This window comes from Acinonyx jubatus, chromosome B2 (assembly GCF_027475565.1).
Source record: "Acinonyx jubatus isolate Ajub_Pintada_27869175 chromosome B2, VMU_Ajub_asm_v1.0, whole genome shotgun sequence".
NCBI classification, from domain to species: Eukaryota; Metazoa; Chordata; class Mammalia; order Carnivora; family Felidae; genus Acinonyx; species Acinonyx jubatus.
The window spans coordinates 13,969,679-13,980,534 of NC_069385.1; the positions used below are offsets into that span (position 1 = coordinate 13,969,679).

The 10,856-nt window shown below is 37.2% G+C and overlaps 1 long non-coding RNA gene across 1 annotated transcript; it reads left to right on the top strand.

The window, feature by feature from the left end:
* The first annotated feature begins 646 nt into the window (after window positions 1–646).
* LOC113598458 (uncharacterized) lies at window positions 647–6,114 on the top strand. Its single transcript, XR_003419088.2, has 4 exons — window positions 647–717; window positions 1,082–1,293; window positions 5,688–5,744; window positions 5,971–6,114. It is a non-coding gene; the product is annotated as an uncharacterized LOC113598458 (long non-coding RNA).
* Window positions 6,115–10,856: the final 4,742 nt, after the last annotated feature.

Consider the following 10,856-nt stretch of genomic DNA (forward strand, 5'->3'; position numbering starts at 1 on the left):
GTATGAGGTTAGGTCTCTTCCAGGGAGAAACAGGGTGATGGATGTTGTTGCTTGTTCCACCTGTGCTAAACCCAGTTGCATAGCAATGGGGATGTTCTCCTGCGTCCATTTAAGACTTACTTCTTTGGGGTGGCTGGGTGGCTCAGTAGGCTGTGTCTGACTTCAGCTCAGGTCATGATCTCACAGTTCATAGGTTCAAGCCCCATGTAGGGCTCTCTGTTCGGCACAGAGCCTGCTTCAGATCCTCTGTCTCCCTGTCTCTCCACCCCTCCCCTGCTCATGCTCTCTCTCTCTTTCAAAATAAATAAACACTAACAAAAAAATTTTTAAAAAACCAGATCTAAACCTGCCTTCATGGAGGCTTATGAAGAAAGAAGTCATGAAGAAAATAAATCAAATAATTAATATAAAACATAATTATCACTTGAGATAAATGTTGTTGAATAAGAAAATATGGTTCTAAAAGTTATATATGACATACAGAACTATGAACTTGTGTAATAGAAAGACCTGAACTGACGTTATAATGTGTTGAAAGATCAGAGTCATGTTTCATTATCAATAGATGGCATACAGGTAAAGAACAGAAGCTAATGAGCAAAAATAACGTTCATAAAGGTTCTAAAAGGTCATAATAGACGAGATAGGTTGTCATAGTAGCAATGGAAGAGAGTAAGTCTCCTCATTTCAACACTTGTGGAAACTTACGATGGGCAAGTGAGTGCAATAGACAAGAAAAAAAATTAGTAAGGAAAAGTTAGAGTGACTAGAATGTGACCAATCACTATCTAACACAAGAAGCAAATAATCAGACGGTCGTCTCTTAATTGTTATTAGAAAGACAGCAATTCTAGGCACCATGACACTGGGGCTCTCCTCCCAACTCTGTCACTGGAAAATTGTGTGACTTCAGGCACACAATTTAACCTCCACTGGTTTTGGTTTACCTGAAAATCCTTACCAGTAAAATAACCAATTCACTACTAAATCTAATTACCTCTCGTAGAATAAAGGGAATTGAAAAATTGTAACACTTTATTTTTGAGTGACAATTTCATCATTATTTGTTCTTTCCCTCCAGGGTGGAAATCAAGTAGCTTCATTCTGAATCAACTCCAACTGTGTGGAGTTAACAGAGTGTTCCTTCGTTTCTAAATGGTACTTCAATTGAAAAAAAAAATCCTGGGGAAACCATCCCCACTGAGTTTGTTGGTGGTATAGAGAAGTGGGTGCAGCTAAATCGGGATTGGATAAGAGCTCTGCCTGAAATGAAGGTATACAACCCAGAAGGCCGTAAGTATGAGCTGCATTTTTGACAAAATGATACATTGCAGCCTAAAGCTAAGTGGAATTTTCTCATAACAGGCTGCAGGCCAAGCTCTAAATTTTGTGGCTCATACTAACTGTATTGTTTCAAGGGAATATTAGAAATGGTAAGGACCACTTTCTAAAATATTAGTGTGTAATTCCTTGGGGCTTCTTCATTCTTAAATTGAATATGGATATAATAAATATTTCCCCAGGATACCAGAATAAGTAGTATAGAGTCAGAATGCAATTAAGTAGCAGAACGGTGTTTCTCTGTGTCTGTTGCTGTGAATCCATTCCTCTCCCGAGAAAGAGAGAGAGAGTTAATGACAGGTGGACCACATGGTTAAGGGAGAAAGGTTTTTCAGGGTATTGTGTGTGTCATGGCCTCATCCCCTATGTTTCAGAATGAGATACATTCCTCTGCTGTGATAAGGTCGCTTGACAACCTTAGAAACTAGAAAAGATAATCAATACTAGGATTCTGGCCAGTGCAGCCCCTATCCCGTTCATATGCCCAAGGTGATGCTGGATAAGCACCTAGATCTAAAACAAAAGAAATAAAAGCTGGGACAACACGTGTTAGAAATAGGAACAGTGTCTTTCATGCTTCCCCAATCAGATTTTGGGTTTTTGGAGTGTATGAAACACATGTGTTTACTTCTGTTTACTACCGACACCCTCCTGAAATTACATTTAAGTGGTATTTTCTTTTAAGGAATAAACTCACAAAAACAAAGATGATTGTAGGGGAGATGTGGGTAGACAAAGTGTTAGAAACCAAGAGTGAAGGAGTGGTGCAGAAAAGTGGTGACTTAACAGAACAGAAATAGCTGAAAACTTGGCATGGTGGACACACGATGTGCCATGGATTGGACCCTCCTTTTGGAATGAAAGACATGCTAATCCACCTGCTGGAGGAACTGAGGATAGACAGCCCTCAGCTTTGGGCATAACAGCTGACAAGTCCTGGGGCATTCCACCGTCCCAGGGTATCCTGCATCCAATGACTGACTAACATTGTTATAAAGGCCTGGCCCCTCACTCAGTTCTGAAGGACATTCCCGCTTAAGCTGGAGGCAAAGGGGGTCTTCACTGGAACTACATTGGTACTGAATGTCTTCCTCTTCTCCACTCCTACCTTCTTCCCTTCCCCAAGAGATAATCTTAAAGGTATTCCCTAATAAGTTTCCCACATGTTGCCCGGGGAAATTAATTTGTGGCAGTTGGTTTTAGAAGTAACTTGAGGAAGTAGATGGTAAATATGGAACTTAGGCTTAGATCCTTGTCATCCAGAAGGCAAAGAAGACTCCATCACTGCAGCTGCAACACACGGTCCCTGGCAAAAGGTAGCAATGAGAGTGTTGAAATTTTCATGGGCAGTGAACCTGGATACTATTCCAGCTTGAGATACTGCATTAGCAGCTATAATATATCTGGCAAAGGACAAATATGGAGTCAATTGCGACCATAAAACAATGGAATTGGAATTATTGATAAGTGCCAATGATGATTTTGAGGAAAAAATGTAACTAATGACTGAGCATGCATAGTAGGTAAAACAAAGAGCGAAATTCAGAATTCTCCTTTTAGCTCCTAAAGACATTGTCCCCTCCTACACCTGACAGCAAAGCAAGGTGAAGGGTAGATATAGCACTTAATATTAGAATAGAAGAACTTCAACAATCTCAAACACTTGCCTATATGCCAAGGTCAGAGTCCTGGCTGAAAAAGGAAGGAGCCCTGACACTTGGAATAGGATTACTTAGTTTGATGCCCTTAAAACTGTTGAATTCCAGGATTCCCCTTAATGCGCGGTGCCAGCAGAAACAAGCAGCACTTGTTGTTGAAGCTTAGCACTCCCCTCTTGCTTGAAGGTGATGAAGGTTCTCACGCCTGCAAGAAAGCATGCACTCTCCCACCCCAAGCTTCTGCCTTCTACATCTCCTCTTGATCACGAAGTCAATAAACAGTGCCATGCCTCGCCCTCACCAGTCAGCTTTGCTGCTTCTCCTAAGGGAGAAATGGGACTGTACTTGGAAGGAACTTCAGGAATTAGCCAATGTGTACATTCAGGAGTCCAGAGAATAAGCCTGAGACTGGATTCTAAATGTACGAGACCAAGATGCACAAATCATAGATTTAGATAAATGAGAGTTTATCACTATGGGGGCATTCTCCCCCATAGGATTTAAAACTCCTGCAAGGACCCTGGGAAAAGGTGCATTCAGCTTCCAGGTGGTTCCAAAAAGCATGCAAAGTGACTATCCATGTATGGTGAGAGAAGCAAAATGTGATGGAATTATCCTATGTTCTGGTAATTGTACATCAGAGAATTAATTTTATAGCATGTCACTTAATATCCTGTGATACCTAACATATATTCAGTTCTCAGAAGAGGAAAGCCAGTGGTCAAAAAGAATGGGACAGAATGCTCTATCATACTCGTAAGGACAGAAATGCAAAGTTAAACCACAAGGAAACACCAGTGTGCTCTCAATGAATGGCAACAATTGTACATCTGTGCCAATACCAAACATTGCCAAGGCGTAAAAACAGCACTAATTCCCATATGATATTGATTTCGAGAGCATATAGACAATATCTAGGAAATGTGATAATGCATTACCACAAGCAAAGCAATTCAAATCTTAAATGTATACACCATAGCAGAAGTTAGACTATTTTTATATTTGAACATTTTATAGCCTTAAAATGTATTGAGGATGATGGACATGCAGAATATTTGTTTATAAGGATTATATTCATCAATATTTAATGTATTAGATACTATGTGATTCCCATTATGGGACATTCTTGAAAGGATGAACTATAGAGATTTAAGAACAGAACAATGCTGGCCAGAGATTGTGAGGTGAAGAGGGTGACTGTACAGGAATATCACAGAAAGAAAAAAATATTTAACATATTAGAAATTAAAACAGAAAATTTACAAACACGGTTTAATTTTTAAAAATCAAAACAAACCAATCACACTCACACATAATACATTTTTCGTAAAATGACTACATTTTTAAAAACAAAACGATTGAAAGGGAGGCATGGTTTTACAGTTTTGCAAATCTTTTTACTGCCTGTTAATAGAAGACAACTGGAGTTCTCCTACCCACTTCCACATCGTATTTGTAGTCATAGCACGTGCCATGTTACCTCTGGAAAACTCCATTCTGCAGTCATGACACAGTGAGCGTGAAAACTATAATTATTGCTTCATAATTAATAACTGACCTCACAGGCCCCAAACCACACTTTGAGCACTATTGCCCTCGAGAAACACCCAACTTGTTTATAAGGAAACCTTCAAACATATTCATCACAAGATTTTTGAATGAAAGAAAACTGGAAATAACACCAGCATCCATTCATTTGGAATGCAATGTACCTCTAGTGGTATTCATGTAATAAATATCACTTGACCATTAAAATGAACACCTAGAGATCCACGTACCTGCATGGACAAATCTCACAAATAAACTTAATGGAAGAGAAAAAGTGGCAGGATGCACACAGTCTGATAAAATTAATATAAAATGTTGAGACATGCAAAGAAAAATCATATTTTCTGGGCATACATCGATTTGCCTTAAAAGATAGAGAAAAATACCTATGAGGTGGATACATGAATTCAAGAGAGTTGCCTGTTCTCTCGGGGTTAGTAGAAAGAAATACAGGTGAAGAGATATACAAAGGGCATTCTGATTCGATTTGTTGTTGAATTTCTCATGTTTGGTTATTCTTTTATGGGTTAACTTCATCTTATTTATTTATACCTTTCTGCATATTTGAAGTAGTTCATACTTCTGCTAATAATGTTATTATTAATTAATAAAAATAACCCATGAAATTATTAACTGGTGATTAGAATAATTGCTCTGGTAATGTTTACAGTGCGAATGGTACAGTGGTACAATATGAAAAGGTACAAACTTCCAGTTATAAAGTATATAAGTCATGGGGATGGAATGTAGATTATGGTGAGCACAGTGAAGAATACACAATTCCATATTTGGAAATTGCTAAGAGAGTAGATGTTAAGAGTCCTGGTCACAAGAAAAATACTGTAACATTGTAACTCATCACAAGAAAAAATTTGTAACTATGTATGGTGATGGATGTTAACTAGACTTAGCATGGTGATAACTTTGCAATATATACAAATACTGAACCATTATGTTGTACGCCTGAAACTCATATAATATTAGAAGTCAATTGTACCTCAATTTTTAAAAATTGGATTAAAAAGTAAAATAGCTACGAAGAGAAATGGCTACAAAGGAAATGGCTACAAAGGAAAAGGGAATTATGTAGGGATTTTTTAAAGTAATATAGGATTAAAGAAGGCATTTATTTTCTTTTAGGCGGGAGTGACCTGAGCAAGGGAGGGACTTGAAAACATGGGGAAGATAAAGATACAGGTAAGAAGTGGAATAATGGAGGGAGCAAGGTGTGTGTGTACTGACGAAAGGGGATAGAATCCATAGCACAGGAAGAAATGGATCTCAGGAGGAAAGCCAACTTTCACTGGGGATTCTCTTAGGGGGAAAGAAGGATTAGTGTTATTGCAGCTAAGTTTGGTCAGAGATTAAAAGTTATGGAGAGTTCACATTTGATGGATTCTGTTTTTCTCCTTTTTTAATATAGAATGGGGTAATGGACCGTATCAAATGGAGTATGGAGGACAGGTGGATGCATCCTTTGAAAAAAAGAAGTTGACTTAAAATATTCAATTTTGTAAATAATTATACAGAAGGATTTCTGGTAACTTCCTTTCTGGTGTCTTCTTTGTCTTCCCTATTATTGCAATGAGTGAACTGTCCACACGCCTTCGTAAAGCCAGGTCTTCCACACAGTAGCTCCCTTAGCTCCTATCACCTACCTAAGGTTATTCCTCCTGTCGTTATATTCCATACCCTCACATTATCAATTCCCCACATTTACTGTCACGTTCCTGTGTCACCAACAGAATATGTTACCTCTATCTTTGAAGGAAGTCTCTCCCTTTACCTCAAATACTCTTTTCCTTGTCACTCCTTCCCTGCTATCCCTTAGAACAAAGCTTATGTGTAGAATCTGAAAAAAGTCAAACCATAGGACCAGAGAATTGGACAGCAGTTTCTAGAGATTTCAGGAGGGTAGGAAGAGGATGGGGAGATGTTGGTCAAAGGGTATAAACTTAACAGTTATAAGATGAATAAGTTCTGGAGACCTAGTGTGCAGCATGGGGATTTCAGTTACTAACACTGTATTGCACACTTGAAATTTGCTAAGAGAGTAGACCTAGAATGTTCTCACCACACACACACACACACACACACACACAATGATAACTAGTGAGGCGATATATGTGTTACATTAGCTTGATTGTGATCATCATTTCAGTCTATACATCTGTGAAATCACATTTTACACCTTTAAAAAAATCACATTGTGCAAACTGAAAAATAAAAACAAAACTCAAAAGTGTTGTCCTGACCACTCTCCTGTGCTCTCTCTCTTTTACCCCAGTCAAGCTTTTGTCCCCAACACACAACTGAAACAGTTCTCACCAAGATCACGAAAGATCTCTTAATTTATTTGTAATCTAGACTTTATCCACTCAACCTCTGTGATCTAATGACACAGCTAAACACTACCTCCTTCTTGGGCTTTCACCTCCTTGCATTCAGAAACACTCCCAATTGGTTCTCTGGCCATTCTTTCTTTGTTTCTTGGTTCCTTCTCATCTCTCCAGTGCCAAAACATTTAAATGCTTCAGAGTTTAGTCCTTGGATTAATTTTCTTCTCTATCTAAACTCATTCTTTAAGTAAATCACAACCAGTCCCATTAAGACATGTAAAATTTTGATATTTTCCTCATGGACTTTTACATTATTTTTATTTTTAAAATGTTGAGTTAAAAGATTCTTTATGTTGATTACTAGGGTTCCTTAAATTCCTTCCCTTAAATTCTGCACTGGAAATGAATGCCTTATTCACCTCTTGTCCCAGACTTACTAAATTCTACCTATATTCTAACAACTCACATATTTTTATCCTCTCCCCCCTGAATTCCAGGTCCTTCCATTTAAATATCCTTTTGAGGGGCGCCTGGGTGGCTCAGTCGGTTAAGCGGCCGACTTGGGCTCAGGTCATGATCTCGCGGTCCGTGAGTTCGAGCCCCGCGTCGGGCTCTGTGCTGACAGCTCAGAGCCTGGAGCCTGCTTCGGATTCTGTGTCTCCTTCTCTCTAACCCTCCCCCGTTCATGCTCTGTCTCTCTCTGTCTCAAAAATAAATAAACGTTAAAAAAAAATTTTTTTAATAAATAAATAAATAAATAAATAAATAAATAAATATCCTTTTGATATCACCACCTGCCTGTCTAATACACATCTCAAGAATTTAGCATAACCAGAATTGACTCTTCTACTGGACCACCACCAAGTTGCTTCAGTATTCCCCATTTTGGTAATTGTCCATAGTTGACCAGTTCCAGGAGTAGGAGGATTCTACTCATTATAGCTGCATTCAGTCAACAGTGTGATATGGTGTTGTTATTCCTCCACATCCGTTCATACCCCTTAATTGAACCAGCTTCCATCAGAAAGTACAGTTATTACAGGTCTCTTTATCTCGATGAAGGGCATTTAATGCCAGCAACACCCGCTCTCTTTTCATATGCTCATGATTACATTGTTACACCTCCCCTTATCTTCCAATGAGATGTAGATCTCAACATTTGAGGAACTTACAAGGTAAGTAACTCTCCCCCAAATTCTAGGCTTTCCAGGTCTCTCTTTTGGTATATATTGCCATGATACTCTCATGTGCTCTTTCCTAAAAATCAAAGTGCATTTCATTTTCTGCCATTTTTGATAAAAGTAATTATGCCATTATCAATGAACTAACACATATAAATACATGATTATTTTAAAATTAAAGAGCAAATTCAATGATAAACATACTATTTTTAAAAGGTTAAAAACCCTTCTGATTATAAAAGATGAATTGATTTATGTAATTTTCTTTTATTTAAATTTTAATATCAGCAATAGTGTTATGGTCATGAATACCTCCCTTCCTCAGGCCAACCATGGGAGTATTTCACATTGCATTCATACATAAAATGAGCTTGTTTAAAAGGGAATGAAACTGATCCATGTTACCAGACTCCATCCCTGCATGCTAAATCTCTGGCTTGTTACTTTTCTTGCACTGCTATCATTTTACTTGTAAGGCAGAGGTTAGAGAACACATGATGATTGACTGAGCTTCCCCAGAACAGACTGACCATGTGATTACTTCCCCTGTATAATATGAGCGCCATGGGGAAAGTAAGATACATTAATAGTTCTTTCATCTGAGGATATATTTCTTAGACCCAAAATGTTATATGTGGGTCAGCAGGAATGGTTTTTATTTTGACAATAAGAGCAGTATTTTATTGAAACAATTTTATTTAGTAATTGTCTGAAGATTTTTTTTCTTCCTTGAAGTGTTATTTGTACTTAGGGCGTCTACCATACAAAACAAACACGTTTATCTTCTCTTTGGCTATTTATTCACTCACGCAATGTTCTCAACGTCTTGTGCCCCCATTCCCTCAAACTTCACCAATGGTTTCCATTTTACACTACTTTTCTCTCTCCCCTTCTTTCCCATCTATGCCCACTGCTCACTTTTCTCCTCCAATCTGAGCAGATGTCACAAGAGCCAAGATGATTGTTTAACAACAACAACAAAAAAACAAAAATAACAAAAACCCTCTTGTTTCAAGAGTCACAAGCAAAAGACATATGTTTACTTAATATCAGTAAATGATAGCAATAGCACAAGATAACCGGATAGAGCATCACCATCAAATAGACAGATGAGCTACACCAACTCAAAGGTCCTACCAAAGCACCCAGTTGTCAATTTCATCATCTGGCAACATTACAAATTCCCTTTGTGAAACTACTAACTTCTTGACCTGGGTCAGAGACCAATAAAATGATAAACTCTAGTATTTCTTTATCATTTATGAAAATGTATGGCTGTGAATAAACAAGCTAGCTTAGACTTTTGCAGGCTTGACACCATTTGTCCAAATGAAGTTGTAACAAAGATGTCCAGAATTTTAAATAAAAACACAATTGTCAGAATTCTGGCAGCATCTAAATGAATGCCCCACAGGCTTCCTGATGAGGTTATAATCTATTGATTGATGACTGTTGAAGCTTTGACTATTGATAATACTATAATGTATTGACATTACCATTTCTGACAGAAATAACTCGAATCTGGTCTTCATACATTTCACTGGAGAGATAAACTTCTTACATAGATTTTTTTTATCTCAGTCTCTTGATGGTTCTTTAGACCCTGCATTACCAATTGAAAGCTCTAAATATTATTCTCTCAGCTGCTAGAACTATTCATTCAAGAATTCAAAGACTTTAACAAATATGTCAGGTACTCTGCAAGGAACTAAAAATAGGACAATAAAAGAATAAACATTAATTTTCATGCAGGGCTTCATAAAATAGAGGAAGATACCAACATTAAAGCCAGAAGAAAGGCTTGCAACTTCAGGGCAGAACTCAACTGAGCACCAAGCAACACTAATGACAGGATATCCAGACATCCATGTCAAAATATGTTTATTTTGTTTTTAAATTTATGGAATTAAGAAAAAATTTTACAACCATCCAGCTAGTAACAAATAACTTATTGACAAAGAAAAATTAAAAACTGAATTGGCCATCTGATGAGTCTTCCACTATAACAAATAGTAGAACACATTTCAAGTGGGCAATATTTATTGTAAAAATTCAACTTTTAATCTAGCTTTTATTCATGCCTAAGGACATTCTTAGACATGGCCAATGATGGAAAACTTTCCCATGTTTTCGCATAAATAAAAACCTGTCAACGAAATATTCCACAGAAAACAGAAATTAATAAAGATTATGATCTAAACAAAAATGAAATTATGAAATTTAAAAACAGTGGTCTATGAAATCAGTAAAAGTGATCTAAAGTCTGATAAGTATATTTTAAAATAGTATAAAGCTCAACTCAAATATTAATGTACATCATGAAGGACTTCTATAAAAATTAATGAAAAATAAATTAACTATACAAAAATAAATTAATACTAACATTGACCTGTGTCACAGCTATCTCACAGGGTTATTTGTGAGGATTAAATTTTTTAGTACTTGCGAAGTGCTTAGAGCTATGAATGGCACATACTCAACAATAAGGTAAGCCATGCTGATTAAATAATGATGACAAGATGATATTATCATTCTTTAATAGCCCAAATCATCTCAGTAAATCCAGAATATGAAATGAAAGTATAGGGGAGCAAAATTTGCCCCCTCAAAATGTCTTTGGCATGAATTCGTTTAAGCCAATCATTTCTCAGAAGCAGAAGGCTTGGGAAGAACACTTGACCTTCTCCAACCTGTCTAAAAGAATTTAGATAGCGGAACTGCTCCAGGAAGAGGGCTATCACATAGGTAACTACTGGTATAACATGAACTAGGTATGGTAAACAGGGAGC